Source organism: Lutra lutra, chromosome 6, assembly GCF_902655055.1.
Source record: "Lutra lutra chromosome 6, mLutLut1.2, whole genome shotgun sequence".
Taxonomy (NCBI): Eukaryota; Metazoa; Chordata; class Mammalia; order Carnivora; family Mustelidae; genus Lutra; species Lutra lutra.
The window spans coordinates 150540041-150559788 of record NC_062283.1 but is presented as its reverse complement, the minus strand read 5'-3'; positions in this window follow the sequence as shown (position 1 = coordinate 150559788).

The following is a 19748-nucleotide window of genomic DNA, read 5'->3' as shown; positions in this document are numbered from 1 at the left end:
AAAGAGAACTACAGACCAATATCCTTGATGAACACAGATGCAAAAATTCTCGCCAAAATACTAGCCAATAGGATTCAACAGTACGTTAAAAGGATTATTCACCACGACCAAGTGGGATTTATTCCAGGGCTGCAAGGCTGGTTCAACATCCGCAAATCAATCAATGTGATACAACACATTAATAAAAGAAAGAACAAGAACCATATGATACTCTCCATAGATGCTGAAAAGCATTTGACAAAGTACAGCATCCCTTCCTGATCAAAACTCTTCAAAGTGTAGGGATAGACGGCACATACCTCAATATTATCAAAGCCATCTATGAAAAACCCACCGCAAATATCATTCTCAATGGAGAAAAACTGAAAGCTTTTCCGCTAAGGTCAGGAACACGGCAGGGATGTCCGTTATCACCACTGCTATTCAACATAGTACTAGAAGTCCTAGCCTCAGCAATCAGACAACAAAAGGAAATTAAAGGCATCCAAATCGGCAAAGAAGAAGTCAAACTATCACTCTTTGCAGATGATATGATACTCTATGTGGAAAACCCAAAAGACTCCACTCCAAAACTGCTAGAACTTGTACAGGAATTCAGTAAAGTGTCAGGGTATAAAATCAATGCACAGAAATCAGTTGCATTTCTCTACACCAACAACAAGACAGAAGAAAGAGAAATTAAGGAGTCCATCCCATTTACAATTGCACCCAAAACTATAAGATACCTAGGAATAAACCTAACCAAAGAGACCAAGAATCTATACTCAGAAAACTATAAAGTACTCATGAAAGAAATTGAGGAAGACACAAAGAAATGGAAAAATGTTCCATGCTCCTGGATTGGAAGAATAAATATTGTGAAAATGTCTATGCTACCTAAAGCAATCTACACATTTAATGCAATTCCTATCAAAGTACCATCCATTTTTTTCAAAGAAATGGAACAAATAATCCTAAAATTTATATGGAACCAGAAAAGACCTCGAATAGCCAAAGGAATATTGAAAAAGAAAGCCAAAGTTGGTGGCATCACAATTCCGGACTTCAAGCTCTATTACAAAGCTGTCATCATCAAGACAGCATGGCACTGGCACAAAAACAGACACATAGATCAATGGAACAGAATAGAGAGCCCAGAAATGGACCCTCAACTCTATGGTCAACTCATCTTCGACAAAGCAGGAAAGAATGTCCAGTGGAAAAAAAGACAGCCTCTTCAATAAATGGTGTGGGAAAACGGACAGCCACATGCAGAAAAATGAAATTGGATCATTTCCTTACACCACACACGAAAATAGACTCAAAATGGATGAAGGATCTCAATGTGAGAAAGGAATCCATCAAAATCCTCGAGGAGAACACAGGCAGCAACCTCTTCGACCTCAGCCGCAGCACATCTTCCTAGGAACATCACTAAAGGCAAGGGAAGCAAGGGCAAAATGAACTTTTGGGATTTTATCGAGATCAAAAGCTTTTGCACAGCAAAGGAAACAGTGAACAAAACCAAAGACAACTGACAGAATGGAGAAGATATTTGCAAATGACATATCAGATAAAGGGCTAGTGTCCAAAATCTATAAAGAACTTAGCAAACTCAAACACCCAAAGAACAAAGAATCCAATCAAGAAATGGGCAGAGGACATGAACAGACATTTCTGCAAAGAAGACATCCAGATGGCCAACAGACACATGAAAAAGTGCTCCATATCACTCGGCATCAGGGAATACAAATCAAAACCACCATGAGATATCACCTCACACCAGTCAGAATGGCTAAAATTAACAAGTCAGGAAATGACAGATGCTGGTGAGGATGCAGAGAAAGGGGAACCCTCTTCACTGTTGGTGGGAATGCAAGCTGGTGAAACCACTCTGGAAAACAGCATGGAGGTTCCTCAAAATGTTGAAAATAGAACTACCCTATGACCCTGCAATTGCACTGCTGGGTATTTACCCTAAAGATACAAACGTAGTGATCCGAAGGGGCACGTGCACCCGAATGTTTATAGCAGCAATGTCTACAATAGCCAAACTATGGAAAGAACCTAGATGTCCATCTACAGACGAATGGATAAAGAAGATGTGGTATATATACACAATGGAATACTATGCAGCCATCAAAAGAAATGAAATCTTGCCGTTTGCGACGACGTGGATGGAACTAGAGGGTATCATGCTTAGCGGGATGGGTCAATCGGAGAAAGACAACTATCATATGATCTCCCTGATATGAGGGAGAGGAGATGCAACATGGGGGATTGAGGGGGTAGGAGAAGAGTAAATGAAACAAAATGGGATTGGGAGGGAGACAAACCTAAGTGACTCTTAATTCACAAAACAAACTGAGGGTTGATGGGGGGAGGGGGTTGGGAGAGGGGGGTGGGGTTATGGATATTGGGGAGGGTATGTGCTATGGTGAGTGCTGTGAAGTGTGTAAACCTGGCGATTCGCAGACCTGTACCCCTGGGGATAAAAATATATGTTTATAAAGCTGTAAAAAAAAAAAAAAAAGACATTTGAAAAAAAAAATAAAATAACAGGTTTCAATAAAAAAGTATGTCTCATACAAAGATGTAAAAGAAAGTATGCCACATTCATAGTAAAAAGAACAGTTGATAAAATGTTCTCTAGGGGCTTAGATTTGGACTCAGTAGACAAAAAGTGTCTACACAATGAAAGGAAAATGTGACTACAAGGTCTTACCAAACAAAGAATATCAATAAAGAGTGAGAAATTTATCTTAGTCAGGTCAGGCTGGTATAACAAAATACCCATAGAATAGATGGTGTAAACTATAGAAGTCTATGTCTTACATTTTGGAGTGTGGGAAGTCCAAGATCAGAATGCTGGCAGATCAGGTATCTGGTGAGGTTGCTTTTTCTGGTACATAGATGGCCATCTTCTCATTGTACTATCACATGGGGGGGACACTTTCTCTTGTTTATAAGGGCATCAGTTCCATTATGGGGGCTCCAATTATGACCCAATTACCTCCCAAAGATAACCACTTTCTAACACCATCAGTTAAAGGTTAGGGTTTCAACTTATAAATTTGGGGGCACAAGTTCACTCCATAGCAAAATGTATGTATGTATGTATGTATGTATGTATGTATATATCTCAAATAGAAAGTTGGGACTCAAAAAATAAATAACTAAACTAAAAATTTTACTAGATGGTCTCAATACAGATTTCAGCTGTTAGAAGAAAGAATCAGTGAACTTGAAGATCTGTCATAGAGATTATAGAGTCTGGGGGAACATAAAGAAAAAAGAGTGAAGAAAAATTAATAGAGCCTCCTGGGTCTGCTGAGCCCCATCAAGGATACCAACATGTGCAGAAAAGAATACCACAAGGATAAGAAGAAGATGAAGGGTCAAAAAAGGTCAGAAAGAATATCTGAAGAAATAATGTCAAGAAACTCCTTGAGGGTGCCTGGGTGGCTCAGTGGCTTAAGCCTCTGCCTTCGGCTCAGGTCATGATCTCAGTCCTGGGGTCAAGTCCTGGGGTCAAGTCCTGCATTGGGCTCTCTGCTCAGCAGAGAGCCTGCTTCCTCCTCCTCGCTCTTTCTGCCTGCCTCTCTGCCTACTTGTGATCTCTCTCTGTCAAATAAATAAATAAAATCTTTAAAAAAAACTCCTTGAATTTGATGAACAAAATGAATCTACATATTCAAGAACCCCAACAAACTCTGAGTAGAATAAACTAGACCTAGGCACATCCTAGCAAATTGACAAAATTCAGAATAAAGAATCTTAAAAGCACCAAGAGAAAAATGACTTATTACCAACAAAGGCTTCTCAGTAAGGTGAACAACATGCTAGTTCCAAGACACAGAAGGCAGAAGACAGGGGAGTGACATATTCAAAGTGCTGACGGAGAAAAGGATATCAACTGAGAATTCCATTTTCAGCAGAAACTATTCTTCAAAGCCAAGGAAAAATTAAGCTATCTCAGATAAACACAAGTGGAAAGAGTTTGTTACTCGCAAGCCTGCCCTACAAGAAATGCTGAAGTACAAGATTGCATAAATGACTTTTTTGTTTTGAACAATTTGTCTATTTGTTCTCCAATAAGATTGACAACCTTGAACTACAATGATCAAAAAAATAAGAGAAAAGACTCAAATTACTAAAATCAGGAATGAAAGATGGAACATCTTTACTGATCTTACAGAAATAAAAAGGATTATGAGGGGCACCTGGGTGGCTCAGTGGGTTAAAGCTTTTGCCTTCAGCTCAGGTCATGATTCCAGGGTCCTGGGATTGAGTCCCGCCTTGGGCTCTCTGCTCAGTGGGGAGCCTGCTTCCGCCCCTCCCCCGCCACCTGCCTCTCTGCCACTTGTGATCTCTGACTGTCAAATAAATAAATAAAGGATTATGAAAGAAACAGGACAACAAGTCAGATAGCTTAGATGAAATGCAAAGATTGCTAGAGAGAGAAAAAAACCCAACTACTGAAAATGGCTTAAGTAGAAATAAGTAACCTGAAGAGAGCAACCACAAGCAGAGAGATTGAATTAGTAAATAAAAATCTGCAACAAAACAAAGCCTAGGTCAGGATGTGCTTCACTACTGAATTCCATCAGACATGTAAAGATTTAATACCAAACTTTCACAAAATTTACCAAAATCCAGAAAAAGAGGGAACACTTTTTAATCTCATTCTGTCGCTGATATTCCCTTGATGTTAAATCCAGAGAGCAATCACAAGGAAAAAAAAAAAAAAGACAACAGACTAATATCACAGATGAATATAGACACAACATTTCTGGACCACATACCACCAAGCCAAATTGAGCATCATGCAGTGACAAAATTGGATTATCACTGGTTAGGAAGGATGACTTAGCATCTGAAAGTCAATCAGGGTAAGACACCATATTCATAGAATAGTGGAGAATTCAGATGAACATCTCAGTGGAGGTAGCAAAATCATTTGACAAGAATCCAACATGCTTTTATTATAAAACGAGTCAACAAACTATAAATAGGAGGAACTTCCTTAATCCAATACAGATCATCTGGGAAAATCTCACAGCCAGTATCATACTTAATAGCAAAACACTAAATGCTTTCCCCCTAAGATCAACAGGACAGATAAGACTTGGCTAGCCACTTCTGTTCAAAATTGTATCAGAAGTTCTAGCCTGTGCAGTTAGGCAAGGGAAAGAAGTGATAAGCATTAAGATTAGGAAGGAAGATGTAAAGCTATCTCTATTGCTAATTATATGATCTTATATACAAAGAAACCGAAGAATTCCACAATAAAACTATTAGAAATAATAAGTTAGGCGATGCGCAAAGTGATTAAATAATGGGCAAGCGATTTGAATAGATACTTCTCCAAAGTAATGGCTAATATTTCTCCCAATGGCTGAAAAATAAATTGAAAGGTGTACAACATCGTATCATTAGGGAAACGCCTAGAATCATAATGTGATATCACTTTGTACGCACTAGGATGGTTATAATAAAGACAGTTAATACCACCTGTCAGCTAGGCTGGGGAGAAACTGAATTCTTCCTACATTGCTGGTGGGAATGTAAAATGAAGCAGAACTTTGGGAAACTGATACTTTTCAAAAGGTTAAACACAGAGTTACCAGATTGCCCAGAAATCCCGCTCATAGGTATAGTGAAAGAAGGCAGCCACAAAAGACCACATATTGTATGATTTCACTTATGTAAAATGTCCAGAAGACACATAGAGAAAGTAGACTGGTGGTTTTTAGGGCCTGAGGGTGGAGGAGGGGTTGGAGAATGAGGACAGGATGTTTTGGGGTTGGGGTGATGATCACGTTCCAGAGGTGTTGGCTGTACAATGATGCGGATGTATTAAAAAACCACGGAACTGTACAGTCTGAATGCGTGAATTCTATGATATGTGAAGCGTATCTCAATAAAAGTGTTTAAGAACTTAGAGTCTCTGGATCATGTTGCCTTCCTTCCTCATTTCTTTTTGATATGTGGAGTACGGGTAATCACCTCACTTCTGGTCAGGACTGCTTCTAAGTGCTGTTGGGGCTGGTCTGTTTCCGCCTCGCCCTTACTCTGAGGACAGGCCCTTCCCGCCCTTGACCCGAACTCCAATCTCTGGGGCCTTTCTGTGGCGTTCAGCCCTCCGAGTTGGAAATGGCATTTATTGTGAGTAACGGTGCCCAGAGGAACGTGGGGCCTCACCTCATTCTGCTTCCCTTCCTCGAGGACAGAGCCACTGGATTCTTCCCTGTATCCATTACTCTCCAGAGTTTTTTAAAGCGCTGTTTTCTTCAATTTTTCCAGATTTTATGTTTCCTGCAGGAGGGATAATGACAACCCGATTCTCTATGACAAGAATGGAAGATCCCTCTGTAATGACTGTTTTCAACACAGACTCTCCAGACCCCTGCAGCAGACGGCTCTGTGTCGGCACAGCAGAGCACTCTCCCCTCCGCGCAGGAGCTCTGTGTTCCACAGACCGCTGGCACTTCCATCCCCCCGGGAGATCTGAGTGGGAGCGGCCAGTCCTAGCAGCCCACCCCACCCCGGCAAGCCAAGCTGGATCTTTCCCAGCCCGGACCCAGAGAGGAACCTCTTTCCCTGTGCGACTCTTGGTGATGTGAGTCCAGGAGACTTCACTGGGTACTCTTCCAGCCTTCAGGGAAGGGTAACTTGTCAAAGGAAAATATGAACCTGCTGTACCGACTGAGAGAAACGGAATGAAAGAAGCCCTAGAGCCATAGAAATCTCTGGTTTTTGTTCTTCACTAGTGACGCTCTTTCCTGTACTGTTCAACCAGTACATTCGTCTTGCTCTTGTTTTTTTTTTTTTTGTCCTAAGAAGTGAGGCTTTTGATCTGTAGACTGCGTGGTGACTGTTGTGTTTCTTTCACATATGGATTCAGAAAATATAGATGTATTTTGCCTTTCTGCCCAAGGTTTGAGGATCATTGAAATAGACAATAGGAGAAATAGAATACTATTTATCAAGGGGAACCTATGCCTTGGTCTATCTCAGAAAGCAATTTGGGTCACAGTGCAGCACAGGAAGTAGGTAAGAATTAGAGGTCAGAGGTAAAAATCAAAAAGCTCAATATAAATTAGAGAAATAGCAAACCAGGAAAGTTGCAAAGGGTAGTCAAATGAAGGAAGACAGGCCCAAGAAGCACTAGGAAGGGGGACTGAAATTGTGCCAATACAGATGAGACAAGGACGAAATAAGAATTCATAATTTCAGAAACTGCTAAGAGTTGTGTCCAGGAGGGTGGGATAAAGAAAGAAATATTTTGTGTGTACTTCCTGGGGTCAGTTCTTGATAATGCTGGTGCAAACCACATTTCCCCTGTTGCTGCACAGTCTAATCATGGACTCGAGTATTGGAGACGGTCAGAATCCATCCATCCTCTGTTCTTTGCCTATTCTTGCTCTCCGGTCGGTCCACTGGGAGAGCTCTACCTCTCTGCAGGTTCTGAGAGACGAGCGATGTCATAACCACTCTTATCTGTAAATACAGTGATGTGACATCGGAAGTGATGCCCAGCTTGTTGGAAGGTACCAAGAGCTTCTGGAAGAATCCTGTGTGTCATGATGTGACTCCCTTCCTTTAGAATGAGGGGCACTTCCTACCTTCCTGCAGGTCTCAGAACAAACATGTTTTATTTTTCTAGTCATGTTTTAGATAATAAAAGAAGAAACAATAGCATGTTTCAATAAACAAATGAAGCCATTTCTTGATGAGCTCAGTGTTAGAACAATGACAAAATTTGACTGAAAAATAACCAACCTTCTTACATATAACCATACCCCACATGTTTCGATTTTCATTTTGTTGTTTTTCTATCGTCTTATCTATGTCCTCGGAAATCGTATCCTCGTGCTTTATTACAATGAGAAGAAATATTTCTGGGATGCATACAGCTGTGCTCTTGAACTTGTGACATTTAAAGGCCAATAGAATGCTAATGTGACTAATAAAACAGAAAAATGGTTTTATAAGAGGCCATGTGATTATCCTGTTTCTTGTTCACTTATCTTTTAAAGTGACTAAATTTGACAACTTAGTTTGTAAAAATTGAAATACAGAAGCACTGCCCATTCAAATTGAAATAGCAGTAAAACAAAGACCTTTCGATAAACAGGTTGTCGTATCCTTCTCCCTTTTTTGTAAGGAAAAATCTATCAGGAGAGAGGTGAAGAGTGTGTGTCTACGACCGTGGTGGTCTGTAATGATTTTTGGATTACTCTGGGAGGCAAGAGGTTGCAATACAAAAATAATCCTTCTTTGGTAATTGATTTTTGTACTTTCCTTTGAACACACAAAATTGGTTTCAGGGCTGGTGTATTACAATGTGCCAGAGAGCAAGGCTATTGATAACCATAGTGCATTAACTCTAAGCTGTCAATGGCCATTTTTGCCTTCAGTGCTTACATTCAGCACATTAAAACCAGGTCTCGGTAGCTACAAGAGGTGTGTTTGGAGCTCAAAATGAGAGCATCTGGTCTGTCAAAGGTAAGTGTACTTAAGATGGAACACTTAGTAAAGTTTTTGAAATAAGGATAGTCTACAAGTTCTGGGACATGTAATTACCCTCCCTAAAGACTATTTTAGGGAGAAAAGACCATGAAATCCTATATCATTCATGAGCTCAATAGGTATTTTACAACTGTATGATAGTCACCAAACACCTGAATAGGGGAGTTGGGAACAAAGCCGTGAAAATGAGCTTGTCTCTAACCTCAGGAATGGCTTTTTAAAAAGGAGCAACAAGGATCAGCAGACCCCATTGACCTTGACCTCTTCTTCTGCTGGTTCTTTCATCCAAAGAGGAGACTTGAGCACTGTCCTCAGGACATGGAAGCCAGCCAGTTTTGAGAGGATTTAAATGAGCCAGTGAACACTCTGGTTTGACAGAGCAGGGCAGGAAGACTGGGAACTATCCCAGTACGTACACATCATCACTGTCTGGTCTTCCCAGGTGTGCTCTGCTCTTTCTTCATCCTGTGTGAACCTCAGGAGGCTGCCCTGTGTGGACGGGGTCAATGGCATCCTTTTGGCACTCTAGCTGACGGGAATCACCAGAGGAGCATGGAGCTCATTTCCCTGACTCCCTTTCTGCCCGGTCATGGGTTCAGCTGCATCATGGCCTGTACAGAGAGCCACCTCTTAGAGTTACACTGGTCCTTTTCCAGGTTTTGGTAACCACGTCATGCCTCCAGATCCAGAGAGGCAAAGCCTTCCCTCTGTTGGAAGCCACAGGATGACTCACCAACCTTAACCTCCACATAGTTTTATTAATTGTTCTATTCTTGGACTCATCTCAGTTACCCCATCTGAGTGGATCCTCCATCTCCTGGCTGACCACATGCAGCAGCTACACCAACAAACCATGCATGGCAAGACATGACATACCCAATAGGGTACCATCTGAGGAGGCATCCTTTGTGGCCTTTGTGGCTTAAGTGGGCTTGGGGTGGAGTTTGGGTATGGGCTATAGTTGGTGTCACTTCTGTATTCATTAAGAAGAGGAGATATGTAGGCTGAGCACCTGGTGGCTCAGTTGTTAAGCATCTCCCTTTGGCTCAGGTCATGATCCCAGGGTCCTAGGATCGAGCCCCGCATCAGGATCCCTGCTCAGTGGGAAGCCTGCTTTTCCCTCTCCCACTCCCCCTGCTTGTGTTCTCTCTCTGGCTTTTTCTCTCTCTGTCAAACAAAGAACTAAAATCTTAAAAAAAAAAAAGAAAAGGATATATGTAGTTGATAATGCACTAATTTTTTTTAATTTTATTTTTTATAAACATATAATATATTTTTATCTCCAGGGGTACAGGTCTGTGAATCGCCAGGTTTACACACTTCACAGCACTCACCATAGCACAAACCCTCCCCAATGTCCATAACCCCACACCCTCTCCCAACCCCCCTCCCCCCATCAACCCTCAGTTTGTTTTGTGAGACTAAGAGTCACTTATGGTTTGTCTCCCTCCCAATCCCATCTTGTTTCATTTATTCTTCTCCCACCCCCTCAACCCCCCATGTTGCATCTCCACTTCCTCATATCAGGGAGATCATATGATAGTTGTCTTTCTCCGAGATAATGCACTAAATTTAAAATGAGCTGGGTCATAGCTGCTTGACGAGATCGGGCGCGTGCAGGGTGGTACGGCCGCAAATGTCCCAGCTGCTTGAAAGGGCGACTTTGATGTTGGATCTTTATGTAGCTTGTTGAAGACCCCAAATAAATAAATTAATAAATAAAGAGTTAAAAAAGAAAACCTCATAGTGTGAGCATTAAAACCCCCACAAAACCCTGCATTTCAGTGTTCATTTTGAAATTTGGAAGGCTGGAGGCTCAGATCGAAGGGGTAGGCCCAGGCTAATTTTTCCAACACCGCTGCAATTGGAAGTAACTCTTCCCACGATAAAGAGGTTCTAAATGCCTCTCCCATCACTATGAAGTTCGGGAGGCTGACACTGACAGAGAAGCTGCTGATTTGGCAGAAAATATCAGTGTGGGAGTAAAGAATGGCAGCCACACGCTCCCCTTTCTGTTAGCTAGTAAAGCTGGCAGCCAACACTCTGCAGGTCTTGATGGGGGAGAAGACTCTTAGTTGAACTACCTGGAAGGCCTGTTTTTTGAGCAACTGGATAAAGTAAAGTTAAGCACGTGGGTCAAGAAGTGGTAATGAGAACAGTTAATTTCACAAGAGAGAGTGAAGAGAAGAGTGGACGCAGCGAATAGGCAGGGAAGGAAAGAAACGTGATGTGCATCTCTGTTCTCTCGCAGGGAGAGCTGGCTCAGGACTCGCAGAGAGTGTGATAAGAAGCCCCATGCATCGGGCGACTCCACACGAGCCCAGGTCTGCAGCTCACGCTGTCAGTGTCATTTCCGACTTTTCTCGAAAATCATTGTCCCATCTTCAGGAAGGTTCAAGAACCCGTGCAGACAGTGTTACAAGCCTGCTTGCTCCGCCCCTTTCCCCTCAAACCCACAGCTCTATCTAACTGTAGATACAGAAAGTGGCAGCAAGCATGGCTTCCCACCTGCATAGTGGGTCTAGAACTGCAACCTCACCACAAGGGAGGTCCCCACCTGACCCGTGTCCCTTGTCCCAGCTGTGTGACCCAGGAGCAGATAAGAACTCCAAATGGGGTCATATGTTCTCTTTTTTAGGGATTTGGAATTGTGGCCCAGGGACAGTTGTTCTGTCTCTGAGTGTGACTGGAATGTAAGCGAACATGGCAACAGGACATGTGAAGTATTTCATGGTGGCAGCCTAACTACCTGACACACCTATGCTCCTCCCTCCCCATGACCATGGCCTTTCGTTAGCCAAGGAGAGACTGTGTGAACCTGATGGTGGGAGACTGAGGAGATCGGGGATGATCTGTGAAGAAGGAAAACAGGGTTTTCACTCCACAGCCCAATACTAAATAAGCTCCAGGACGTGGGAGAAGAGAGGAGTCTGGAAAACAGAGTTTGGAAGACAAGAGAGAAACGGGAAGTACTCCACCTCCCTAGACCACTCAGGGTGCCCAGAGGAAGGGAGTTGGATTCAGCACCCCATAATTTAAGGAGAATAAGAGAGCAGAAGCTTCAGTCAGGATTAGGTTCAGCAAAAAGTAACAGGAAAATGGTGGGTTAAATAGAGAACCATTTTATTTTCTCTTTTAAAGGCACACTGCCCTGTGGTGATCCACGCTCCTCTGTGACACTGTGTTGAATAATTTTATGTGTCAACCTCATTGAAATGTGCTGTCCAGTTGTTTGGTCAAATGCCAGTCTACATGTTGCTGGGAAGGTATTTTTAGACATAATTAACATTTGGTCAGTTGACTTTAAGCAGAGTAGGTCACCCTTCATAAAGGGAATGGGCCTCATCCAATCAGATGGAGGTCTTAAGAGCAAAGACTGAGGTTTGCCAAAGAAGGAAGAATTCTGTTTCCAGAATGCAATGTGTTCTGCCTCAATTTCCAGCCTTTGGACTCAAGACTGAACATCAAGGCTTACCAGAATCTCCAGTCTGCTAGCTCACTCTGTGGATTTTGGACTTGCCAGCCCTACTGCTACACGATCCGTTGCTTTGTTGCTAGTCCATCATGGAGAGCGCCAACCACCTACTAACCCTTTCTGCTAACCGAGACTGGCATGTACCATAGCCAGATGTCCCTGTGCCCAAGTGGGATTCACACTGTGTGCGGTAAAGGGCTCCTCCTAGCAAAGGCTGTGGCATAATAACGGAGATGCTGCTGGAACCTCACAGAGAATCATGGAAGTGGAAATCTGGCTCATCATCATGCACTGCAGTGACCTCCAAACACCATCCAAGCTGGAAGAGTGGATGAGTATTGATTTCAGACAGTGAGGGGTATGGTATTAGAAGAAACCAGAGAAGAAGCAACTATACCCTCCCTGTCCTCTTTATCCTGGTCCATGCCATGATATCATGAGGGTCACCCCAAAGAAGGGAGAGGACATCAACCATGGAAAGGACTGTGGTTCAAATAGATATGGACTTGAAAACCTTGACTACACTATTTACCCCATGATAACAAGTTTTGAACCAGAAATCGTTGCTAAGTGTATCTAATATTTTCAATGTCAGGTGGAATTGGAGACTCAGATCAGTAAGAGAAAGGAAGAAAATTGTATACTCTCTCTTTTTTTGTTGACATGAAATGATCTAACATCAAATTAACAATTTTAAAGTGAATAGGTCAGTGACATTAGAATATTTACAATGTTACACAACTACCACCTCAATGCGGCTATAAAACGTTTTCTTGGGCTCCAGGGTGGCTCAGTTGGTTAAGTGGCTGCCTTTGGCTAAAGCAAGATCCCAGAGTCCTGGGATCCAGTCCCACATCGGGACCCCTGCTCAGCAGGGAATCTGCTTCTCCTTCTGACCCTCCTCCTTCTCATGCTCTCTCTCTCTCACTTTCTCAAATGAATAAATTAAATAAGACAAAACAAAACATTTTCATCACCTCAAAAAGAAACCTTGTCCAGTTGGTCCCCATACTTTCCCTCCTCTGGTCCTGTTAACCACCAGTCTGCATTCTATCTATGGATTTACTTACTTTGGATATTTTAAATAAACGTAATCATAACATATGTGATATTTTGTGTCCAGCTTCGTTCACTTCATATAGTATTTTTAAAGTTCATTGATACCACAGCATGTATCAACACTTCATTTCTTTTTGTGGCTAATATTCTATTGTACGTTTATACCACAATTTGTGTGTTCATTCATCCATTGTGGACATTTGGGTTGTTCCCATCTCTTGGCTGTCGTGGTAGCGCTGCTATCAACGTGCACCACCATCTAGCTATCTAAGACCCTGTTTTCAATTTTGAGGGTGGACTTGCTGGGTGTTGCTAAGTCTGTGTTGAACATTTTGAGGAACCACCAAACTGTTTTCAGCATTGCTGAACCATTTTACATTCCCAGAAGCAATATATGAGGGTTCGGCTTTATGTTTTCATTTTAAAAAAATATAGTCATCTTAGTGGGTGTAAAGTAGTACCTCACTGTGGTTTTGATTTACATTTCCTGAGTGTAGAGCATCTTCTCCTGTGTGTGTTGGCCATTTGTATCTTCTGTTTGATGAGATGTCTATTCAAGTCCTTTGGCCCAGGCTTAAATTGAGTTGTCTTTTTGTTCTTTCTTTTTTTTTTATTGTTTAGTTTTTTGACATTTCCATGTTTTTATTTGAGTGTAGTTGACACGCAGTGTTACATTAATTTCAGGTGTACAACTTAGTGATTTGCCAAGTTTACACATTATGCGACACTCACCACAAGTGTAGCTGCCATCTGTCCCAGTACATTGCTGTCATGGTATCATTGACCGTATTCCTTATGCTCTGCTTTTTATTCCTGTGACTTACTCATTCCATAACTGGAGACCTGTGTCTCCCAATCCCCTTCACCCATTTTGCCCAACCCCCCCACACTCTTCCCCTCTGGTGACCATCAGTTTGTTCTCTGTATTTATAGTTCTGTTTCTGCTTTTTGTTTATTTGGTCATTTTTTAAGATTCCATGTAAGTGGAATCATATGGTATTTGTTTTTCTCAGTCTGACTTATCTCACTTAACAGAATACCCTCTAGGTTCATCCCTGTTGTCTCAGGGGCACAATTGTTTCATTTTACATGGATGTGTAATGTTCCATTGTGTATATATGTGTGTACACATTTTCCTTATCCTTCAACTATTTGCAGACATCTTATTTGCTTCCGTGGCGTGGCTATTGCAATAATGCTCCAATAGACATAGAGATGATATCATACATTTTTTGAGGTAGTATTTTCAGTTTTCCTGAGTAAATGTGCAGTAGTGGAATTTCTGGATCATATGGTATTTCTGTTTTTAATTTTTTAAGGAACCTCCCCACTATTTCCCACAGTGGCCATACCAATTTGCATTCCCACCAAGAGGGCACAAGGGTTCCTTTTCCTTCACATCCTTGCTAACACTTGTTATTTCTTGTCTTCTTGATTTTAGCCATTCTTTTTTTTTTCTTTTTTTTAAAAAATATTTCATTTATTTATTTGACAGACAGAGACACAGCAAGAGAAGGAACACAAGCAGGGGGAGTGGGAGGGGGAGAAGCAGGCTTCCCGCTGAGCAGCGAGCCTGATGCAGGGCTCGATCCCAGGACCCTGGGATCATGACTTGAGCTGAAGGCAGATGCTTAACTGAACAACCAAGTGCCTTTATTTTGGCCATTTGAATGGATATAAGGTGATATCTCATTGTTTTTTGAAGATTTTATTTATTTATTTGAGAGAAAGAGAGCAGGAACATAGGGGAGGGGAGGGGTAAAGGGAGAGAGACAACAGTCTCCCTGATGAGCAGGCAGCCTGATGAAAGGCTTGATCTCAGGACCCCGAGATCATGACTTGAGCAGAAGTCAGATGTTTAACTGACTGTGCCACCCAGGCTCACCTCATTGTTCTTTAGATGTAAGAGTTATTTATATATTTTGGACATTAGACTCTTACCAAATATATGATTTACAAATGTTCCCTCCATTTTGTGGGTTGTCTTTTACTTATTTATGTATCTTTGATAATGTCCTTTGATGCATTAAAGTTTTTAACTTTGATGGAGGCCAATTTATTTATATTTTCTTTAGTTACTCCTGCTTTTGATGTCGTATCAAAGAATTCATTGTGAACTGCAAGGTCATACTGATTTGCTGCTGTTTGCTTCTAAGGGTTTTATGGTCTCACTTACCGAGGTGGTTGATCTATTTTGATACAATTGTTGTATATGGTGTGAGGTAGGAGTCCGACCTCATTCTTCTGAATGTGGACATTTAGTTGTATATGGTGTGAGGTAGGAGTCCGACCTCATTCTTCTGAATGTGGACATCTAGTTGTGTATGGTGTGAGGTAGGAGTCCGACCTCATTCTTCTGAATGTGGACATCTAGTTGTATATGGTGTGAGGTAGGAGTCCGACCTCATTCTTCTGAATGTGGACATCTAGTTGCTCCAGTACCACTTCCTACAAAGACTGTGCTTTCCCCACTGAGTACTCTTTGCTTCTTTGAGGAAAATCAATAGGCAGGGAAATTGTATATTTCAGTGCATTCAAATTATGACTAAATTTTATTTTTCATTTTCACTAAAGTAGGGGCTCTGAGTAAATAATATCCTAATTGTGGATCATAAAAAGGAAGCTCATTGGCTGTGAGAGGAGATTGAAGAAAAAAATACAGAAGAAAGAGCTGTCAGAGACGGGGAATACCTTTCCCTTGCCACTTTCTGCTTCTGCTCTCTCTGCTGTAAACACGCTTCCTCCACTGGCTTTCCTTGTCTTTGTCACACCTCTGTCCTCATCAGAAGTTCCACTTAATATGCAACTCACAGAATTTCCTTCTGTAGATAATTAGTGAGTATAATCCTTAAGACAATTGATTCTTTTATTGTACCCAAGAAAAATGGAAAGGTAGAAAGATAATGAAGCTCGAATCATCACCTGTAGTCCCCCCTGGGGAGGGTATCTATATACAATCAGGTGAACATGGCCAGGGTGGGGTGGCCAAAACATACAGTATACTGTCAAGCACATAAGGTTAGAAGAACTCTTAAAAACTCATAAAGGCTGCCTCTAAGCAAAAGAAGTCCTATTCCAGCCGTCAGATGAGGGTTAAAGACTTTTATTACCTGTGGACATACCTTGGTCAGAGCCAGCACTTGTCACGGACATTTGCTATGCAGTGGCCAGAAATTCCTGATACCCAGACAACCTCTGCATTTGCAGGTTTTGTCTAGAATTTTAGTATCCCAGCTCCATTCTTTTGCTTACATCATTTTGTTTTTATATTGAAGAATGCTTATTAAGCAATAGGTCAGATTCCATATGTGTTCTATCAATAGACATATTTTTTACTTTATTTATAATAAATAGCCTTTAAAATGATGTCTCCCACAAGAATTTCTCCTTTTCTTTGACATTTCCTAAATGACCCCACTTCCTCAAGTTTTTATGTAAATTTCAATTTTGATATGAATTTATAGTTTGAAGTTATTTAAAACCTATAGAGAAGTAACAAGAATAGGTAAATAAAACCTGTATATCTTTTATCCAGATTACTAATTATTTATACTTTACCCAACTGCTTTAGTATGTTGTCTCTCTAGACATATAGATGTATATATATATATATATATATATAATGTATATATTTGCATAGTAAGTAAATCATTCTTATATGTTAGATAGATTTATATATTTATAGATTACATTATAATTCTGTGTTAAATATATATTATTTTCCTAAACCATCAGAGAGTAAGTGGCAGACAATACCCCTCTACCCTTAAATACTTCAGAATTTCTTTCTTTAGAAAAAAGACATTTTTTTCAATAATCAAAATACAATTATCAAAATCAGGATATATAGCATTCATGTAATACTACTAAGTAATTCATAGATCAGACTAAAGTTTTGTCAATTGTTCTAATAATGTTTTCCGGTTTCATTGCTTAAGGCATTTTTCCATTTGAACGAAGCATTTTTAAAGGTCTAACTTCTAACATTTGCCTTCTCCGCCTGTCTCACCCTCTAGTTTTACACGGTCCTTCGCTTCTTCTGTTGATTCTCAGGGCACTCGGGGCCGCCCTGTGCCCCGGAGCCTCCGGCCCCACGTCTCCCTGACCTGCAGAGCGTGCGTCTAACTGCACGGTTCAGGTAGCGGAGCACGGAGGCGTCGCTAGGCGTTTGGTAAAAGTACGGATTAATGACGGAACGTGTGGATTTGTGTCCTGTGGCTCATCCTCTTCTCCACAGATCCATCCAGCTCAGAGACCCAGACCTTCATTCTCTGTCGCGTGTCTTCCCCCCTCAACAGTCACTCCCCACGGTCCCTGATCGCTGTGAAGTGTTTTTCACTTCGGTTCCTTGGGCCTGAGCCCCGAGCCCAACTCCGGGACTCCGTGGCATCTTCTTTGCTAAGGGGACAGCTCTCCGTGGGCTTCTGTGTCTGCAATCTCAGCCCCCGCGCAGCACTGACAGAATGCCTTCATCACTGGGAAGTCCCGCTTCTCCTCCTCCTCCCCGCAACACTTCCCTCGAGGGACATGGGTGCGCCCTCTGCGCTTGTACCCGCCCTTGACCACGCTCGTGCGCTCCCACTACTTCGCTTGAGCACTTGTCACACAGCGAGCCTGCTCTGCACTCTGACTCCTCTGGGCCCCTGACTCAGTGATGATCTTGGCTTGGAACGGCCTCTGCATGACTTTGCACAGACGTCTCTGTACACATCTTATTCCGCATCCTATTAATTTTAAAAACACAATTGCAGTTCGAGTCCTTCTATATTTGCTGCCATTTTCTGCAGTTTGCCAGTTAAATGTTTTTTCAGATATCAAAACTGCTTTTAAACTAGGTTGCAGCAAAATTTGTCCAGATGTGACTAAGATAAACTGGACTGAGAAAGAGCAAGGCTAAAGGGAATTCTGTCCCTCCCAGGCTTGTGTGAGGGGACCGTGGAGGTCCACTCCCAAGAGAAAACATGGATGTCAGAGGATCTGAGAAGTGATGAGGGAAAAATCAACCAGAAGCTAGTGTGGTGCTCTGAGGTGAGGTAGCGGGAGGTCCCGCCTCCTGTGGGGAATCTAAGTGACCAGACAGGTGCAAGTTCTGTGGACAGGCTGTGGGCATTAGCAAGGTCCCCACACACTGGAGCTCAGTCTCAGCACAGGGGCCAGAGCCAGGAGGATGCCAGGGAGATGATGTCAGAAGAGCTCCGCAGGCTTTGAGCTGGACTGACTAGCTCCTGCAACTCCTGAGCGGGCGGTGGGTAGAGACTGCACTGGGCTGGTTCTTCCACGTGAGTCCAGTGTCTAGAACAAAACAGAGCTGGGCATAGGCAGTACCTGAGAGCTCGGGATTCCGTGGACTTGTGTGGTGGTCCTGGACAGGACGTGCTCCTGGATCAATGACGTCACTGCTAGTTCCCTTCCCAGGCTTGGGAGCTCACCTGTGATCTATCAGTTAGGGCGATAATTGTGACTCAGTTTTAGTAAATATCTTTCTAAGCAGATTAAATCATATCCTGTTGATTTAAAAATGAAGGTTTTAAAAATAATCCCTGACAGAGCCTTTAATTAACACGTGAAAGACAATTAACAAGTGAAAATTGATTGTTTTGACCAAATCTTATTGACATTTATTGTGAAAATGGAGACCTCTCAAAGTAGGGCTTTCCACTAAACTTCAATTCGTTTAGTATCTTAATAATTTCTTTTAAAATACTGAAAGAGGAAGAAATGTGTTCTGGAAAATTAGAAAGTAATGAGGGCTTCGTAAGAATGGCTGCTGTTGAAATTCAGGTAAGAGCACACTTGGGTGATTCAAACAAAACTAAATTAGTGGTTCCAGATGGCATGAAATGTAGGGCTGCAGCTGCATTAACTATGAAACATTCAACTACCAAAGATTATTTTTAGAGAATGAAAACAGAGACCTGGGAAGGTATCAGGAGATCAGAAACTAAGGAGTAGGATATATCCCTTTAAAAGAGAATGAATTACCATGGTAATTACCCTAAATGTATAATTCTTGTTCATTTTATAAGAAATAGTAAGAAAAAATAGCTCAGGAATCTGGATTCTACTGATGCTATTAAAAATAAGATTTATCAGTTTTAAAATGTTGGTGGCAAATCTTCTAGAGGATTTTCTCCCCTTTCTTATCGAGTTGTATTGTTTTGCCCACATTGGATTCCCCTTTCCCTCCCACCTTCTGCTTCACAATTTCTGTTCATTTGACTCTGTTCCTAGGATCTCTCTCTCTTTTTTCTTTTTAACCGCAGTCTTGCTGCTTTGGTGACATCACTCACTAACTTGTCACAGGATGATTGTCAGGCTTAAGTGAGATGAGGGATGGATACTTATCAGCAGAGTCTGGGACAAGATTCCTAGGGAAGTGTTAATTTTCCACCCCGCGCCCGCCCCTCCTCTTCCCAGCTTTACATTCGGCTTCTCTTACTTACTCAGCTTGTTCTATTCACTGCCTTCCAAATTTGAATTCCAGTTTTCTAATCTGTGAATTTAATTGACCAAAATGTACTGAATATCCACTGTCGGGCAAACACCAAGGCTGGGAACTGTGATCAATAAAAGGGTACCTACATAGCTCACTTGTGTCTTTGAAGAGCTCAGTCTCTGCTTTCGACCTGCAACCTGCTCTGATCCCAGACTAGGAAGCCATTTTCTCTCCTCTTGCCTGACTCTTGTCTTTTCCCATCTT